Here is a 21,096-nt window from a genome sequence, read left to right as displayed (position 1 = left end):
TTACAAGCTAATAGCAGTCCTTCAGCAGAATAGTTTTGACCCCCCTAAAATAGGTTCGCCTACCCTTGCTTATTCTTTGCAGATGACGCAGTACGCTTAGCCACATCCCCGCAGGGTCTCAGAACCACCTTGGCAAAGTTCACCATGAAATGTGAGGAATTGAGACTGCTCCTAAATCAGGTTCTGGATATTAGGGTAGATGGGCAGAAGCTCAAACAAGTTTTACTCTGCAATTATATTGGCACCCGCTTTCATGAGAACGGCAAAGATCCACACAATTAGTTAATGTTAAGATGGATTTCTAAACTCTGACCTGGTGGGCAGAAGTTTAGAAGGCCACCCTCGGTTTAGAGAAATAGGGGAACCTTCTGGACAAGCCACACTAATCTAGGTAGGTTGGCAGGAGGTCAAGACTAAGTCTCACGAGGAGTGAGAGTGATCGGAAGCCCACAATGAGCACACACATTAATGAACCACAAATTACTCTTAGACAAGTGTATATGAAAAATATCTATACATTTATTGTCGGCCGGACCAAATATACACCAGTAACTTTAGCAATGCGAAAACAGTTATCACACAAATCCTTACACTATACAGTATATATGCAACACATTTCCAAATGCAATTCAGTTACAGGATATAACCACAACCTATGAAGTGAGGATTACGTTAGTACACAAATGGCATTAGGTAATTCTTCAGAGTTTGTTCCCTAACTTTCGAGTCCAATCCTAAGAAGTGAGGAGCCTTATGCTCAACAGTACAGTTGTGCGTAAAAGCGCGCAATCACACAGATGGACAAATAGCTGGTCTTCTTGAAGGGGCTTAGCAAGATAGTAAGAGGCTTGAGGCGATGAAGAATTGGTTCTCACTATTTGCGAAGGCCCTGCCCTTGGTGACAAAGCAGTGTTCAAAAGGGGAGAATAGCTAGGAAGTGCAGGCTAACCCAGCCACATTTGAGTACCTTTAAGGGATACTCGTACATAAAAAGGATTGGCTATGTCAGGGGGCCACTGATAAGTGATGCAAGTACTCACCGACCCTCGGCACAGTGTGGACCAAACTTTGCCAGTTTAGTCAAGGTTGCTAGTAGGTTCGAGTCGTGCGGTTTTGCAGCGCTCTGGCTCTCAGCAGCTGAGGTGGAGAACGATCGTCCGTGACGGGACAGTTGCCTTTTCTCAGCTTCCAAAGGAGGTATGGAGACAATTTCAGTGAAGCTGGCTTCAGGGCACAGGAGAGCAGAACAGCAGGGGAACTATAGCGACTGTCACTAACAGGTAGTGACGCAGGAATCATGGATGCGGGCAGAATTACTTACGCTCTTTATCCGGGACTCAGAGGACCTAGGCCTGGGAAATCTGGCATAAGAATGCAAAGGTCCACAAGCAAGCAATGTCCCAAGTCTTGGGTCTGCACTGGAGACAGCGGCAGTGCTGTGGATTACCCTGAGGCAGAGCTGGACAGTTTGCTGGATGGACCAGGAAAACCTTCGAAGGGGTTTGTTCAGTGGGTAAGCAGAGGGCGCAGAGAGTAGTTGTTCCCACTACTCCATAGGAGCAAAGCACCATGGCAGGCCTTCTTGATCAAAGATGAAAGCAGGGGTCCGACGGGACAGCAGAGGGCAAAGGGTGCCAAAACCTTGCTAAGCATCGCTGGTGGTTTCACAAGTCCATTTTTTCATGTAGGAGATTTGGCTCCTTCTGTAGTTTGGTGAGAGCACAGCTGATCGACCTGGAACAGCTGCAGAACCCCTTCTCTCATCCAAGATTAGCTTTGCGTCAAAATCGAGGACTTCCAATAGAAGATCAGCTCTCTTGTAAGCATCCCAGACGTGGACCAATCATGGGCCACAGTGGTCTCAGTCATTCAGGCACTCCAGACATCCTGGCACCAGTGGTGTGGATTGGTACGAGCAGTCCCAGCCCACTTCTTGGGCACACATGTGTGACAATCAGAAGCCCGCGAAAGCGATCATTTTTTGCGGGCGGCTGCATTCCGAAATAAGGAAAACCCAAGTTACTCGACCAGGGTGAAGGCAAGGGACAAAATGGCCATCGGACAGAACAAAAGACTTTGTGGCACAGCCATTTTTGGACCTGGCCACAGTCTTGAGCCAAACACGCTAGACACTCTTTAACTCATTTAAAAGATGTAAAACATGAAAAGTAACTGCTGCCACCAGTTCGTCCCAGGCACACTCGTACAATCACCAAAAAATCCTATGAGAGTGTCTAGGGTAATAAAACAAAAAGGGACACCAGCGCACGGTACTGGAAGGTACATTGTGCACTGATAAAAAGTTGCCAAGAAATGGCAACATAATCAAAGACCAAGAGAAACATAGTTTCCTAGTACTGAAAATCTGAGTGACGTGTCAGTTTCCCCATAACAAGTGAGCAAAAGCCCAGGGGAGTTCAGCTGAAGGCTGGGCTCCACTGTTCAAAGTCAGGTTAGAATAGCCAAACAAAAGCAAAAACTTTGGGGGGTCCATAAATTGAGGGAAAATTGCACATAAATGAAATCTTTCCTAACAGTTAAAGCCCACACCAACCTCAAACAACTTAGTGGAGCTACCCGTGCCTTTTGCACACAACATGGTAGGGGTGAAGTAAAGACAGTAATAGAACTGTACGAGAAACAGGCCATAACTGTGGCTACACATGGGGCAGAACTCTGGGGTGGTGCCAATCTGTCATGTTTAGCGATAGCTGAGAACACTTGAAAAAGAATTGGCTCCAACTCCAACAAGGATCATCAAATATGCTAATCTGGATGGAACTTGACCTGATCCCCATAGATAGCATGGCTTCTCTTAAACTTGTATCATATTAGCTGAGATTGTGTAATTAATCTGGAGGGGGGAAAGAACATGCCATGGACCGCATATGTTGAAAAGGAGATCCATGACATGGAGGCAAAGGACCTCTGGTTTCATACAGAGACTATCACCAAGGTACTGGCGCAGAAGCTCAAAAAATAAGTAATGCTACCCTATACGAGAAGGGGAATCATCCATGCAAGTGAGAAGCTAAAGCTGGGGCCTGGCTACCTCAGAACAAAGCAGGATTTTGGCCACAAAGTGTATTTAGACCAATTGCAATCCCCCTTTTCTCGTGCTCTCTTCATGCACTTCATGGAAAGTCTTCAACTAGCCTTTTTCATGAAATCCAGAGGGAATTGAAATTTAGATACATGTCCACTGTCTGGCACAGATGGGGAAACTACAATACACTTCCTTTTCCTGTGTCCGCAGTTAAGAAATTTGAGGTCTATCTATTTGAAGCCATTCTGTACTCGCAGCCCTGGAGTACTGTAAATGGACAGATGATGTGGACAAGGTCTGAAGAGAAGCTAAATTCATCCACTGTGCATGGTTGATATGAGGTAAAGTTAGGATGGAACCATGCCTTGAGTCAAAGGGTTGACATCATTAGTAGTATGACTAACTATCAAGGATATTGGGCCTCATTACATCTCCAATGGTAGCTGTGACGGTAAAAACGGCAGGCTGCCGCCGGAGTTCTGTATTTTTTTTGGCACCTGGCAATGGGGAATCACCGGGTTATTACAGGCATCGAAAAAAGTTACTCCCCATTCCCATTTGAGTCCCATAGGGCTCCCATAGGGCTCAATGGGAATGGGGAAGACGGTAGCACCGGCACCATTCATAATGGTGCCGGTGCTACCGTCAAAGTCTGCGAGCGGGTGCCTTCGGCCCGCAAACTTGCACTCTGCCGGTTCTAACGGCACCGTTGTTACCGGACTGGCAGGGTTGTAATGAGGCCCATTGACCATTTAAGCATGTAAGATGTTTTTTTACTTTACCTCTTTTAATCTTTGGGGGCTGCAAATGTTCTCTCCCCCACAAAGGGTAATTATACTAGGCCTTTTTAATGTTTGTACCAGTCTGGCCTATTTTACTTAAAACATACCGATGGGGTTGAGAGTCCTCTACCCCTATTTCTGGCGATGGCTGGCCTTACTCATGTGGAATCCGTTCCATTAGATAAAATTAGAGCATTGACTCATTTACTTTTTGAAGTGTTTTATTGTGTGCGTTACATTTATCCTGCTTTTATTGAATTTAACCAGGGCATTAATTTACCTACCTCTTAACGTGTATCATTTTGTTTTTCAAATGCGTTTTATAATGTGATTAAATTGTATGGTGTTGTGTTGCCCTCTTAATGGCTTAAAAAGAGTTATGATGATTATGGCTGGGCAAAAGCTCTGTTTATACAACATAGCAATCCCCTGGTAGCTTTAGCCAGTTGTACTTGCCACAAACATTTTAATTAAAGTGGTCCGAAGCATGAAATTCTGACATCTTTCAGCAATAAGCTTGTAATATTTCCCATGCCCAAATTCCAAACTCAAATATGTATATATCTTTGTCAGTTTCACAGACCCCACCTCTAATTGAAGAGGCGATCTCCTACAGTTCTTATTACCATAACACACGTATTCTGTCTTTTCCAAATTCAGTATTAAGTCACTGATTTTCACATAGCTGCATAACTCAATAGCTGTCCTTTGCAGACCAACATATGTACGATCTAACAAGACTATGGGCCTCATTACACGGAAGGCGGTGAGCCATGGCGCTATTAGCGCCATGGCTCATGCCGGTAAAATACCGGCACCGCCTTGTCGGAAAGGGGATTTACCGCCCCATTCCAAGGTTGGTGGGGCGGTAAATCCCCCTTCCGCCATTGCCCTTCCCCATTCCCATTTCTGCCCCATAGGGCTCTATGGGAATGGGGAAGGCGCTAATTACGGCACCGCAATTTTGCGGTGCCGTAATTAGCTCCGAGGTCCCTTAGCGGGTTGGTTTTTAACGCCTGCAAAAAGCAGGCGTTAAAGCACCAACCCGCTAAGGGACCTCGTAGTACGGCGGTAAGGGTTAACGGTCACCGTTGCCATTAACGGTGACCGTTAACCCTTACCGCCGTCCGTGTAATGAGGCCCTATGTCATCCTCATAGGACAGCCATTTCACATGTACTTCACTCATCCTCTGAGGCATGTTATTAACCAATGCCAGTAAATATGGTAGATCAGCAAAGTACAAATTGAAAAGCAGAGGGGCGAGCACACATCCCTGCTTCACCCCTTTATTAGTGAGTACAGGGGCTAAACGTCAAAACGGGGCTATCAGAGCCGTCATGAAACTTAAATAGAGAAACCATGTTACGACGGCGAGACGTGAGCTCCCCTTGTTTGCTGGTGGCTTCCAGATTTCTATTCCGGACTCTGACTATCGTACACAGTGTAGATCCGGACACATGCCTGGATATCTACAACAGCATCTATCCATAAGAAATAACGCGAGAACATTAAAGTCGAATAATCTGCACCTTTTGTCTGAACCAAAGTGCCACACTGTCAGAGTAGCCAATTCAGCCTTCTTTTCCAATGGACCAAGGGCTTGGAATGATCTTCCTTTAGAGATGAGATCCATTGATTCCCTAGAATTATTTAAGAAAAGATTAAAGACCCATCTTTTCAACTAAATGGCTCTGAGACGATTCTAAATTATCTTTTTCTGTGGCGTTGCCTCATGGATACTCCTTTTTTGTTACCTGTTATATTTGTCATGTAGTGCCCTCATGCCTTCGGGTCTATGGCCGCACTATACGAATGCAATAAAGTAAAGTAAAGTAAACAGGGGCTGTGCTCGCCCGTCCGCCATCCAGCTGCACATGCACAGTACTTCAGTCGCACGGCTGCATGACCGCCTCAAGCAACCAAGTGGGAATACCATCATTTCTCAGCTTCTGCCACAATTTAGCGTGATTTATAGAATCAAACACTGCTTTTAAGTCGACATATAATACATAAAGCGCCCTAGCACCTTTCACCTTGGCATTCCCTATTAGAGTTATGTACAGTGGCAGAGTCACTTCTAAATCCCATCTGCACCTACACAATGTATTTGAGGATTCTACCCATTTTTGAAGCTCCTTCAATGTGAGAGTTGCAAAATCTATGCTGGTCACATCCAACATGGAAAGCAAGCAGTAATCTGCAGGCATACTCCTATTACCCCTCTTAAAGACAGGTATCAGGATTTCCTGTTTCCAGGATGATGGTATTTGACCAACAAAGCAAATCTTCTGAAATAATATAAACAATATGGAGGACCATATGTCAGGGTTTTGTTTAAGTACTACATTTACAAGGCTGTTAGGGCCAGGTGCCTCAGAGCTTTTAAGAGCTTTTATGATTATCCTAACATCTTAAATTTGAATTTCCAGGTCAAAAATGAATTTTGTTCTTGGGCCATTACCAATGTCTGCATCTTTTTCCTCATAATGAGCATAATTAGATAATTGGCCGAACTACTAGCAGAGATCAAATGTACAACTCGATAGTGGGGGTTACCCCAAAAGGCACCAAGCAGCTCCCATATACTTTTTATATTTCCCACAGTGAGTGTCTGGATCATATTTTGCCAATGTGCATTATTTACAGAGAATTCGCATCGTTTCATCCAATTAGAATACCTATTTCTCTGTTTCTTTATACTTCGAGTTAGGGCCAGAGAATGACCATGCCCCCTATGAGCAACCCTAAAATCATGCCTTCATTTGCTCATAGCTATCATAATCTCTATATCATTATGCTTGTTAATACCATCCTGTCCTGCCTTAAAAATTGCAGGATATTTAGTTGCTGCAATCATATGAGTCAGATTAGATATCTACCCCTCAATTTCATCAGCAGTCATATTCAAAAGGAGGGAAGAGTTGCTGCCCACATTACTCATCACATTTGTGGCAATGTTATCTAAGTTATGTGCTGTCCAATTTATATGATTCCGCCCTGTATTAATAATACCACCAAAAGTGGGAAGTGGATCTTTGTCATAAGCAGATAATGACATCATCAAAAGTAGGACTTCATGATCACTATAATTAATATGGATAATGTCCAGATTTATTAACATATTTTAGGAAGTCGATGGAATAATGGTAGTAATCAATCATAGCTCTTTTCTGTCCACATTTCCATGTATAACCACCTGGAACATCTCCTTTTATTTGACCATTCAACATGTTTAATTCCCACTCTTGCAAATTTAGACCAGCACCTACCCTGCTTATTCGTTTTAGTTTGCAGAAGTTGGCTTTTAGCACAAACCCACTCATTCACTTCATTCTCCTCCAAATCTCAACAGTGGGCATTTAAGTCTACTGCAAGTAAGACCGGGTCAGTGTTTGATTTGTACCATTAAGTAATTAGATTGATAATACTCCCAATAATCTCGTCATTGCCCTTCCCTCATAGAGGGTCATATATATTTATCAATAATAACCTGATCAACTGACCCCACATCCCCAAACAAATTTCCACAGCCAGAATATTTTTCTTATTTTCGGGCACACAAATATTCTTTACACCCTGGCGTACCCCATAATCAGGCCGCCAGAAGTGTGACTAAGTGTTCCCTTAGTGGCCACATTCTGAAATACAATATACCCCTCAAAATCAGCTCAGTGGTCATCCAGCAGTCCTGAAGCATGAAGATATACAAATTCCTTAATAGACTTGATGATCTTTTAGGATCTAGCAGATGTTGGTGGTCATGGGTATTCCATGTAGCAAACTTAATTCAGTTAAATTTATTGGAGAAGATTGGTAGGAACTTAGCAAGCCTGTTCCATCCTTGCTTATCAATGATAAGTTGTGTTACCCCATTTACCGGCTTAGTAGCGCGATTGCATCCAAACAAAAAGCAGTGGATTCAGAGAGGTCAGATCTCAGGTCGAACCCAAGTTTAAGAAAATCCAAAGCATGCGCCTTTAGCAGATCGGATATGCCTATGGAAATGTAATGAACACGAGCAATATGCATAGCTGTGCCTTCAATTATTTCAACAAAATCTGAATCATTCATACACAACAGCCTTAATGATGGTATTTGTTGCATAAGATTCAGAAAAACAGAACAATTTATCAGTTGTTCCCTACTTTCAGAATAAAGGTTGGTTGTAAACAGCGTCTTAGGATCAGCCGTAGTCTGCAGTATATAGGATGGCCCAAACACTGCTCATTTTTGTCTTGTTCCGGAGTGGAACATGTGTCCACTCTAATACCACAGTTAGGGTCTGAGTCTGATTCAGTAGTTTGTATTTCACCCAACTGCTGGTATCTCTTTATTTCCATCTTTCTGATCTATCACAACCCAGCTTATCAATGTTCCAGCTTTCTTGTATTCTCTCTTTTTTTCACCTATTGACCTTTTAACTTGCACTCTTGCTAGTAGGGATAGCAATGGCCACCACATTTCCATCGCCAATCACTTCCTTATGAGTTCCCTCCTGCTCATTTAAAAGTGCCTTTTTGTTTTGCTGTTTCATACGTCATTTTTTCTTCAGAGTGGATGTCATGTCAGAGATTTCACAGCTATCAGCTAATTGAACCACTTCCCCACTTCAACCACATTTATTGCAGGATTTAAAGGAATAGGGTCATAAGCATGCTCACAATTGTCCCTGGGGTGTGTAATGGCTGGTTTCTTGTGTAAATCAGACATGTACCAGTCTTCTACATGACGTAAAGCAGATCCATGCACTCCCTGTTCCTCGAGGACTCTTCCACATAGTTTTAACAGTATTCTCATTGCAAATTGCATTGTAGATATAGCTGTGACCAGATCTGTAGAACTATTAGGACCCGACTCATCCCCAGTAGAAATATCTGCATATAGTTCTGGAGTTGTACTTCATCTAGTGCCATTATCCAGATTTTCCACAACCACATGATCAATTTGCATCACCATACCCTCAGAGATTTCAGTCGATGGGATAGAAAGAAACTGAGTGCCACATTCAGGTTTTAGCACTTGTGCTGCTATTTCCATTTACAATGAATAGCAGAGATTGAGTAAAGAGTTGTTATCAATCTCTGAAATATGCACATTTTGATGAATACTAAGCCCTTGACTCACATTATCTGCATTCTGTTGCCCATTAGGAGATTTCCCGGCATGAAAATGGGTAGTTATCTTTCCAATGGATGGTACACATTTATTTGGCACACTGCCATCTGGGACATTATACATTTCGAAAGCAATCACTTGATCGACACAGGGTTGAGCACCATAAACCTTACGAAGATTGTAATTGCTTTTTTTCAATTTCTCTGTAAGCACCATAACTGCTATTCAGAATAAAGTTCACTACAATAAATACAAGTAAGTTAAAGTCAACAGTACCAGATATTGGGCGTGCAAAGCAAGTCTGTGTTGCTACAGATCACGTATCACAAAATACTCTGCAAAAACAACTTCCTTCGAGCACCTCTCACCTCGCTGCCAAACTGTCAAGCACTCCCAGTGCACTCTGTCAATGCACGCACGCAAGAGCTCGCATCTTGGGCTTTAAATATCCTCAGGTGTAAATAGGCTTGGCGGCAGAATACTCCCAAAAGCTGCCTGCTTCCAAACACCACTGCACACCGTAAACTGCCAAACTGCCAAACACTCACAGTGCATTCTCTCAGAGTGAACACGCAAGAGTGTGCAGCTTGGGGTTTAAATATCCTAAGGTGTAAATAGGCATGCTGGCAGTATACTCCCAAAGCCATCTGCTTCCAGACACCACTGCACAGAGAAAGATGCCGAACCGCCAGGCACTCACAGTGCTCTCTCTCAGAGCACACACGCAAGAGCATGCAGCTTGGGGTTTAAATAGCCTCACGTGTACATAGGTATGGTGCCATTGTACTCCCAACGCTGTCTGCTTCCAAACACCACTGCACAACGAAAGCCACTGAACCCCCAAGCACTCACAGTGCACTCTCAGGGCCAAATCTGATTTTAAGGCACCAGTGTACCTCTTGTTATGGTGTGTACGCTTTTTCACATCATGGATATAGAAAATGTGCAGAGCGTTGGATTTAATGGGAAAAGCACAGCTAGCACAGTATGCTATGGGTGAAAGATATATATTGTAAACATTCCTCAGAGCCGCTGCAAGCAGTGGGTGAGTGTAGGATAGATGAGTGGATTGGTGTGAGTTAAAGGGGGAGGGATACAATCAATTACTCAGAAGCATTGTCCACAGGAATGTTGCCATTCAACTTACTGAGAATACCATTTTGAACTTCCTTTAGCCTTGTGGGTCAGAACCCACAGCGAATGCTGTTATGAGTGCGCCAACCCATCTAAAAGTCACAACATGTACAGTTCCCTCTCTAGGCCTTCTTTTCTGCATACAGCATTGTCCCCTGCCTTATTTGTTTTGATAGAAGTGAATGTTTCCCAGCTCGTTCATGCTCTTTTGTTTCACGAGGAATGCAGGCGGGGAACATTTCAGAGAACTAGTCCAAAGGATCCAGGAAACCAGAAGCACCAAGGAATTCACAACTCTCTGCTTCATCAATCATGAGTGGCCCCGCCCACATTTCCCAGCTACCCTACATGATCTTGGAGCCATGCACATTGGCGCGCGTGCATTGGAGTGAGTGCATTGGCGAGTGCTGTTTGTGCTGGAGAGACTGCACCTCCCTTGGATCAACATTGCCTGCTAAAGGAAATAATCTGGGACTTCTAACCAGTTGCCCTTGACCCTCAGAGTGGCCCCGCCCACATTTCCCAGCTACCCTACATAATTTCGAACCTGAGATCATCTAACAATCTAACATCTATATTAATACCTATATGTAAAAAAGGTGATAGAAGCTTACCAACAAATTATAGACCTCTAGCTCTCTTAGATACTGCAGGAAAAATCTACGCAAGATTAGTCCTGAGAGACCTAAATAATTGGCTAACAATATCAAATATGCTCGACAAATTCAGGATTTATTAATGGAGTGGGGACCGCTTCAAATCTACTTATAGTAGCTTCCCTGAAAAAGAAAGCTATAACATCTAAGCAACCAATATACATGGCAATGATAGACTTCAAGCAAGCATTTGATTCTTTATCAAGAACACTCGTATGGCAAACATTAAAAACACCCTGCTGCCCTCTATACATCGTAGACCTGCTCCAACAGTTTTATACTGATACAAGTGTTTGTGTGAAATTAAATCAACAAGGCTTACTTTCGAGACCTACAAAGACATACCACGGATTAAAACAAGTATACTACTTAAGTAGGGAAAAAGGGCAGCAACTAGTAAGGCACCAACAGTTTAAAGTGATTGACAGGTGGGAGGGGGTTCTGCAAGGTGACCTAAAACCACTTGCACCAGCTGCAAAGGAAAAGAGGCTGAAGGGCTGCTAAAGGATTCATATTTTATGTACCACCTCAGTGATCATATACTCCTTAGGGTTGAGCTTGAAACAGGCACCATATGTGTTGTGTACGTAGTACACGAGGTGCGCATGCGCGGCCCTGCAGGCCGGCGCATGCGCACTGAGATAATAAAGGCGGTGCCCGGGCAGTTCGCGCCGGAGCACCAGAACAACCAGACGTCTCCGGCGTGCGTTCTTGCGCGCCCGCCCACGCGCGCCAGTGCTCAGACCCTGGGGGGCCCGCACGCCATCACAGGGCTTACCCAGGTCACCACACTGGCGACGAGGAGGTACGGAGGATTTCCCTGCTCCGACAGCCTCGGAGAGACGGAAAGCTCTTCCGTATTACGGACCCGCGGAGTGCCGGCGGCCATTTTGTTTTCGCTCGCTCCTCTCCTCACACACAGCTGCAGTGGTTGCGGCCCGAGAGGGTGCTCGTGCGCCGCCTGCCAGCTGTGTTTTAGGAAAACTACTCAATTTTTGGAACTCCCACGGTCCTGCAGGCACTGGGCTGTGGCATCAAAGAAGAAAGAAGTGGGTTCTACACCCCAGCACTTTTACAAGCCCAGGACAAGCCACCCATCATTCTAGGAAAAGACAACTGTGAGTACGTGACGCAGATATGGGCGAAGAGACTGATGATGAGGGTGCCATAGCCCCAATTCCGCGCAGATCTCGCAGCTCCCTGACACCCATGCCTGAATTCGATACAACTGGCCCCCCTTCCAAACTGGGCCTGAAGTGGCTGCTGTGGGTCAAGAGGCTGGATATGTTCTTCAGGGCATCTGGGGTGGACGATGATGACACCAAAATCGTGACTATGATCTACTCGGCAGGCGCGGAAGTCCACAAGATCTACGATTCCCTCGTCATCCCCGTAGTCACGTATGACCCAGTCAAGCAGGCACTCAAAGACCACTTTCTCCCCATGGCAAATGTGGATTTTGATAGATTTGTCATGGGCGCCGAAAGACAACTAGACGACGAGCCTCTAGACAAATTCTGTGCCCGTTTGAGGCACCTGGCGACCTCCTGCAGATGGGTCGATGAGGAAGAAATGGTCCGCAACCAGCTATTGCAGGGGTGCAGCTCCGGCAAACTCAGAAGGCAAGTACTGAGAGAGCCTGGTCTGACCCTCCAGCAAATTTTGGACCTGGGAAGGGCACATGAGCTGGCAGAAGCCAGAGGTGCGAGAATGGACGCTGCTACGCGACCGAAGAATGATGAAGACGCATTTGCTGTGGGACGTTCAGCAGCGGGAAGGTCGAAATGGGTGCCGAGAAGGCCTGATGCCCCCCCCACACCAGGCAACGCCTCATCTTGCTGCTACTGTGGATATGATCTCCCCCACGGAGGTGAATGCCCAGCTAAGTCGAGAACGTGCGGCCGGTGTGGCACACCGGGGCACTATGCAAGGATGTGCCGGGCTGCCGCCCCTGTAGCAGCAGGAAGAGGACCGGAGAGAGTTGGACGTGGAGGCGCTCGCAGAGTGAGAGGCATCTCATCGATCGATCAGGGTCTGCAGGACCTAGACATCGCAGAAGAGGAGGAGGAGGAGGAAGAGATTTTCTTCATTTCCAGCATTGTGAAAGGTCCTGGCACGAGACGCCAACCCACGTGCACTCTTAACATCAATGACGTCCCCACCCCCATTCTCATAGACACTGGGGCGTCGGTCTGTGTGCTGGCCACCAAACATTACGAGGCCCTGCCAGGCCCACCGGAGCTGTCTGCGTCCATGGCGCTAATATATGCTTTCAGAGGGGAAACACCTCTACCCATCCAAGGTGTGTTTGTAGCCCCAGTTTCTCATGGATTGAACACTATCAAAGCAAGGTTCTTTGTCACCAGCGTCAGCCCACATTCCCTGTTGAGCTGTGCGGCATCAGAAGCACTCGACATTGTCCACTTCTCGTTTGGAGTATACCATGCCGATCTGAAAAGCATGCTACACAGATTTGAAACTCTCTTCAAGGGCATTGGAAAACTGAAAGCAGAGCCCATATGCTTACATATCGACAAGTCCGTGAGGCCGACGGCCCTCAAACATCGCCGGATTCCTTTTCACTTAAGAGCCCAGGTGGAGGAGGAATTGCAGCAGCTGGTCGACCGAGACATCATTGAAAGAGTGGAAGGCCCCACCCCTTGGGTTTCGCCTATCGTAGTGGCCCCAAAGCCGAAGCAACCGGGGGCAGTACGCATTTGCGTGGACATGAGGCTCCCAAATGCCGCCATCAAAAGGGAGCGTCACCTCACACCCACTCTAGATGACATCGTCGGAGAACTCCAAGGTGCCAAAGTCTTCTCTAAACTGGACCTCAGGTCTGGGTATCACCAGTTAGAGTTACACCCCGAGTCGAGGTACATTACGACATTTACTACTCACGAGGGGCTGTATCAGTACAAAAGACTAAAGTTTGGAATCTCGTCCGCAGCGGAGGTCTTCCAAAACGCCATCAGAGGAGCCCTGTCCGGACTGAAAGGAGTCATAAACATGTCCGACGACATCTTGGTCTTTGCCAGTTTGGAAGTAGAACATCTTAAACGGCTAGAGAACACTTCTGAGAGACTACAGGCGGTGGGTTTAACCCTGCACCAAGAAAAGTGCGAATTCCTAAAGGACCGACTGGAATTCTTTGGGTTCACCTTCCATGCTGGGGGCATATCCCCGGATCCTGGAAAAGTCAAGGACATTAGGGATGCACCTCCACCCACATCACTGGCCGAAGTACGGAGCTTCTTAGGGATGGTCAACTACTGCGGCCGTTTTATCAAGGACTTGGCCTCTTTGTCGGAACCACTGAGGGCACTCACCAGGAACGACGTAGCCTGGCAGTGGACTGAGAATGAACAACGATCCTTCAGGACCATCAAAGAAGCCCTGTCAGAGCAGGAAACAATGGCCTATTTCAATCCCAGCCGGGAATCGGAGATTGTGGTCGATCCTCATGCAGGCAGACGAACTAGGAGTCATGAGGCCCATAGCATATGCCAGCAAAGCCCTCACCGACACGGAGAGGAGATATTCCCAGATAGAAAGGGAGGCCCTGGCCATCCTGTGGGGGTGCAAACACTTTAGAATTTACATCCTCGGCAAACCTGTCGTCGTGATAACGGACCATAAACCCCTGATTCCTATTTTGTCAGGAACATCATCCAAGCCGCCACCCCGCATCGAGAAATGGATGCTATCCCTCATGGAATACGGCGTCAAGCTAGTATACCGCCCAGGTACACATAACCCAGCCGATTATCTTTCGCATCACCCAGGCACGAGGGATACCCAGAGTCCCGTGGAGATGACCGACACTGGGGACGCCGTACACCTCGTCATTGAATCGGCCCTGCCCGTGGCCTTATCGAGACAGGACATTGCGGACGACTCGAACTCAGACGAGGCGTTCCTGAGGGTGAAAAGGGTGGTGGCCACAGGAGAGTGGCGGGACATCCTTTTGAACAACGCCAGGAGGAACCCGGATGTGCAAAGGGACCTGCAACTGCTGTGGAAAGCTCGACACAAGCTCTCGGTGTCCACGGACGGTCTGTTACTGCGAGGGCACCAGATCGTGATCCCCAGGTCACTGGTCATGAGGGTCCTCCATTTGGCCCACACAGGGCACCAAGGCATGGCCAAGATGAAGGCACGCCTCAGGCTGAAGGTCTGGTTTCCCGATCTGGAGCACAGGATGACCGAGTTTGTGAGGACCTGCATTCCCTGCCAAGCTACGAGTCCTGTGGAAAGGGGCCCACCCGTTCGGGCCATGGAGCGGAGTGACGTACCATGGGGAACGGTACACGCAGACTTCGGCTCGACCGGAAGGGGCCTATATTTCCTGGTGGTCACGGACCAGTGGTCGAGGTATCCGGAGGTCGAGCTCGTAGAATCCACCGCCAGTGATCACACCATCCTAGCAATGGACAAAATTTTCGCCACCCATGGGTTTCCCTTTGAGATCTGCTCAGACAACGGAGCGCCGTTCCAAGGACAGCGTTTTGCTAGGTATTGCGAAGAACGAGGTATAAAGCACCAGAAGGTAACCCCGCTATGGCCAAGGGCCAATGGAGAGGTTGAGCGATTCATGCGGACACTGAACAAGGTTTTTCGAATTTCTGTCAATGGAGGGGAGGACCTACGACACAATCTAATTGGCTTTCTTCGTGAATACCGGTCCACCCCACATCGGTCCACCGGAATCGCACCCGCCGAGGCGCTGTTCAGGCGAATACCCAGAGGGCTGATACCCGAAGCGGGAGACAGACACCCAGGAGTGATCGATAGCGCATGGGTGACAGCAGAAAGAGCAGCGAGAAACGAGAACGAAACAACAAGGCGGAGGCTGCCAGAAACAGAGATAGCGGTAGGAGACACCGTCCTAGTCCGGAACAGGAAACCGGAAGGAAAACTCTCGATGACTTACGAAACCCAACCAATGGGAGTCACTCATGTCAAAGGGTCAATGGTCACAGTTGCAAATGCGCGGGGTACAGTAACCAGAAACATATCCTTCTTCAAGCGCATAGGACCTGTGGCAGCGGAAGAAGAAACTAATCCTAACCAAGGACAAACAGCGGAGGCGCTGCATGGAGGCGGTGAACCGCCAGAGGACCCCGGGGGACCAGAGAACCCCGAGGGAGGTTCACCCAGGTACCCGCGCAGGGAAGGACGTCGTCCGCCGCAAAGATTCCAGGATTTCATCATGGACTCAGCGGCATGAGTAACAAGCCCTGTTAAGTACAGTTTGATTTGAGCCACGTTGGCTCCACTGTTCAATGTGTTTGTTGTTTGGGGGGAAAAGGAGGGATGTTGTGTACGTAGTACACGAGGTGCGCATGCGCGGCCCTGCAGGCCGGCGCATGCGCACTGAGATAATAAAGGCGGTGCCCGGGCAGTTCGCGCCGGAGCACCGGAACAACCAGACGTCTCCGGCGTGCGTTCTTGCGCGCACGCCCGCGCACGCCAGTGCTCAGACCCTGGGGGGCCCGCACGCCATCACAGGGCTTACCCAGGTCACCACAATATGTACCCAATGCAAGTATACTTGCAAAGCTGGCAGTGTAGCGTCTCACTTCTTGTAATTATACTTTTTTTCATTTCATAGGATACATGACTGTACGTTGAGCATGCATTAGATGGCCTCCTCCTAAAATCGACTGTGAGATCCTGCTGCCAAACATATTTCTGTTGTGTATGTGACACAATCTGGCAATATATGGTCGGCCTGAGATTTCTGGGGGCTCCCAGGAAACAGCCAAATATGAGCATTGCAACTGATATATCTGGCGAATACAACTGACTAGCGTGGGAGACACTTACCTTCGGCCCTAATTCGGGAGGTCATGTTAACAAAGGAAAAGGGATAGCCTGCAACCATGTTCCCTCTGTTTATCTTAACAGTAAGGAGAGGCCTTTCAAAGCGGGCCTGTTGAATGTTAGGTCAACAGTAAAGCATGCTTTGGAAATACATGATTTTATTGAATTCCATGAGTTGGATTGCATGTTCCTCACCGAAACTTGGTTTAATGACACTTCACATTCTATGTATCATTTATTGATTCCAAAAGACTATACAATACAGACCATAAATAGAACATCAAAAAGGGTTGGGGGGGTCGTGGTTATTATCAGAGCCCCACTAAAGTTATCCCATCTGAAAGTATTAGATTGGGATGATTCTATTCAGATTGGGCATACATGTATTAGTTGTACCCCAAATAGAACTCTAAAAATCCAGGTTTGGGTACCGCCCAACAGAATCAGCAAAAATATTTTTGGAAAAATTGGATCAATTCCTTGTGGATACCGGTAGTAGGCATACGCAATTACTCTGCTTAGGTAACTTTAACATCTGGGTCGAGGATCTGATGTTTACCAATGCTAGAGAGCTGGCAGAGATTCTGGAGGCCCATGAGATGAGATCTCTGGTAAACTCCCCCTCTCACGGTCATTGCCTCGATTTACTATTACACAGAGGGGAAACTATACGCTTTGTAGATACTCTTCCAGTCTCATGAACTGACCATGATGCCAGAATGTTTGCTCGCATAGTAAATAAGACATTGTATGAGGGGAAAGGCAATTGTATGCCTATCCAATTCTGTAAATCAAAGGACCTACTGAAGATCTCTGGGAATTAATTGAAGATCGCCTTTGCACAGATTGATCCTTTTTTGCCTTGCAAACTATTTATTAATGAGGGCACAGTAATTAGGGATAATCTGTGCAAACAATGGGCCCCTCTTCAACAGGGCAAACCTAGGAAATTGTTTAACCCATGGTTTTCGCTGGAATTAGCATCGAAAAGGAGACAGTTGAGATCGCTGGAAAAGAAATGGAGGAAGAGCAAAACCCATACTGATGGGGACCTGATCAAGTCTACCCAAAAAAACGATAGCAAGGCTATTTTTGAAGCTAAATCCAAATTTCCTATGCATAAGATAGAAAAATCCTCTAATATGCCAAGAGAATTGTACCTGGTTATTTCGACCTTTGTGGAACCAAGCTGTGCCTCAGTAGCTTTAGAAGCCTCAAAAATGCAGGCAGATGCGTTTAATAATTATTTTGTTGAAAAAATCAAATAAATTAAAGGAAATATTGCTCAATCAACATTGACAGAAGTTGAGCAGCAATTAGATATTGGTGATACTCGGAAGGATAGCTCAGGGGCAAAATGCTCATCTTGGAAGCAAGACGACATGGAGTAGCACAGGTTTGATCCCCGGGTCCGCGCTTAGAAACCGCTGGGTATTAAGCACATTATAAATAACCTATCATATCGTATCATATCATGCTGGTAAATAAGATGATTCTGTTGTCCCAAAACGTTTGATTTTTCAAAGGTTTCAGAGGAAACTGTACTCTCCTTACTTTCCAATCCAAAACCCACGAACAATGCTTTATTTGTTATCCCTTCATTAGTAGCAAAACGACTAGCATCAGACATTTCTCCTTTTATTACAGATTTTGTGAACAAATCTCTCACAACAGGTATTGTACCAGCAAATTTGAAAAAGGCAGTCGTCACTCCATTGCTGAAAAAGGCAAAATCCGATCCCATGAACCTGCAAAATTACAGACCAGTGGCAGGTTTGCCATGGGCTGAATTTTTTTTAAAAAAAATTGTCACATTACAATAACAGGAGTATGTGGAAAGGGAGAATTTGCTGGACCCTCTAAAGTCAGGTTTTCGACCGGGGTTTCGGGACAGAGATGGCGCTGCTGACAGTCTGGGATGAGCTTCTCGAGATGGCAGATCAGTGGGACATATCACTTTTGATTATGTTGAACCTATCTGCCGCTTTTGATACAGTAGATCGTAAGATCTTACTGAGGGGCTTCAAGGAGGTGGGAAAGGTTTCTACACAAGCTCTACAATGGTTTAATTCTTTCTTGACTGGTAGGGAACAAAGGGAAGAATTTGGAGGATTCTTGGCAGATTCCCTTATGCAAATCTGCAGTGTCCCTCAGAATTCCTCACTCTCCCCTCTTATTTTGAATCTTTGTGTAAAACCTCTTATGGATATTCTGAGAAGACATCAAGTTAAATTCCATTCATGTCGATGCTACTCATATTTATTTGAGGGTTGAGAGATCAGAGGATACCTTTAAATTGGTGGAACACTGTCTAAAGGAGGTGCAAGCTTGGATGTGTACGAATCAGCTGTTGCTAAATGCCAATAAAACGGAAGTGGCATTTTTTGGCTCGAAACATCAACTGCAACATAACAAGCAAGCACTGTCACCATGCTTCCTGGGATCACAACTGGATTTTTCTTACAAAATAAAAAATCTGGGCTGTATCTAGGAAGATAATATGGGGTGTGGGGGCACCGGTCAGTGCGAAAGTACATTCAGTGTTCTACACCCTACGAATGCTAGGACAGGTTCTACAATTTATAGCAGATAAGGACCGGGCGACAGTCGTGGGAACTCTCATTAATTCACAATTTGATTACAGGAATGCTCTGCTGACTGGAATACCGGCCACCCAACTACGGAGACTGCAAGCAGCCCAAAATGCGGCAGTCATTACATTGGCTAGCAGTGAAGGAACGTATAGATTATAAAATCCTTTGCGTTTCTTCAAATGTGTTAATCAATCAACACCAAGCTATCTGTCGGATAAAATCAAGTCATATATCCCAGGCCGCCAATTGCGTTCCTGCGATAAGATGTTGCTGTAAGAGCCACGGTCAAGGTATTGGAGCAAAGGAGATCGGAGGTTCAGAGTTTATGGCCCAAAACTCTGGAACAGCCTCCCTAGACCCATCCGAGACCTTAACATGCTTATCACATTCTGGAAGGCTTTGAAGACCTATTTGTTTTGTTAGGGACAGCTTTGAGGTCTAGTCACTTGCTTGCAAAATCCCTGAATTGATAGCATTGTCAAAGACGGTTGATTTATCACTGTGTGATACATCTGCGACCAAATACGATTAATTTCGTCAGGTGCGCGTTTACAAATAAATCAAAACCATAAATGTCGCTGCCCACGTATCTGCCCAGTATATAAGGGAACTGGGCTTACAACTGTCAAGATGAGACTTAGTGCTGTCCTCCTTTATCACTCCATATCAAGTCTCAATGGAAACATTGCCGCTTGTACCCACTAAGTGCCTCGACCTTATCGACTGGAATATAAAAACACAAGATCAGAGATGTCCTACATTTGATAGGCCGTGAGACCTCCAACTTCTCAAGCCTTAAAAGCATGCAAACACCAGTGCCTCTCTCCCATAATGCCTACATTCTGAGAAGTGTCTCCTTAACTGCTCCCGTTCACTGGAGCTAGGCTGTACCTTCTCCATCACTTTATGTGCGTTTCCAATAGCACGGTCTACAAAATGCCCCAGCATCACAAATGTTCTGTGGTCTCCTGTTGACCCCCCCAACTCAAGGCCATAACTGTGATTCAACGCAACATCAATTAACTCCTGGGTTCTGAAGAACATGGCCCCTACTCTCCATAATGGGAGTTGACTGTTTCACTGCTTTGGTTAAAAACACCCAACGATACCCAATTGGGAGGTATTAGCACAAGTGTTTGAATGCTGGGAGTAGCCTATTCTAGCCCATCAAAAGAGACATGACTGCAAGAGACCATCCATATCTCAGGCTATGTTTTCAACCCGAAGTCTGATGCAAATATGACTTTTGGCAGCTGATACTTGTTGTGATGCAATTAGAACATCCCAGCCAAGAAAAAAGGTTCAGGCTAAGAAAAACCTATTGGTACATACCACAGTGTGAACAGGTTGAGTTTTGCATGGCAGAATGCGCACATATCACTTGTAGTTGGTTTTGACACATAATAGATTCCCCCATATAGCAACACAGAAAAAGCAACAAATGTATTAATGTAGCGGTTGCAGAGGTTATAGATAGGGCACTATTATAGGCCTGGTGTTTAGAAGTAGTAAACAAAGTTATGTTCTTCAGGAAGGTGCGAACAGAGAGCTAAAGTAGGGGAAGATGGAGTCAGGAAGGTACTGTGGTAAGAGCAAGGTCAGCGTGTCAACATGGCAGGAGTGCTGCCATATTGAACTTTAGGGCCTAGTACACAATGAACAGAATGAAGGCCCTGATGTGAAGCTGTGGCATGTTTTTCTTAGTCCCAAGACAAATCCCGAGGTCAGAGGCACCAGCGGTGCATAGATAAACGCTAATTGTATCCAGCTGCAGAGCCTGAATGTGGTGGGAACAGAATGTTTGCTGTGGGGAGGGCAGGAAGGGATGTGCCCTTTAAAGGACACAGTCATGAGAATATGGCACAAGATTTGTGATGCCAACAGGTCAGGCGAAGATTTAGAGCACTACTGCTCTCACCCAAGATGCGGTCGCCCCATTTG

Source organism: Ambystoma mexicanum, chromosome 5q (assembly GCF_040938575.1).
Source record: "Ambystoma mexicanum isolate Mex_15411 chromosome 5q, UKY_AmexF1_1, whole genome shotgun sequence".
NCBI lineage: Eukaryota > Metazoa > Chordata > Amphibia > Caudata > Ambystomatidae > Ambystoma > Ambystoma mexicanum.
Note: the sequence above shows the minus strand (reverse complement) of the source record.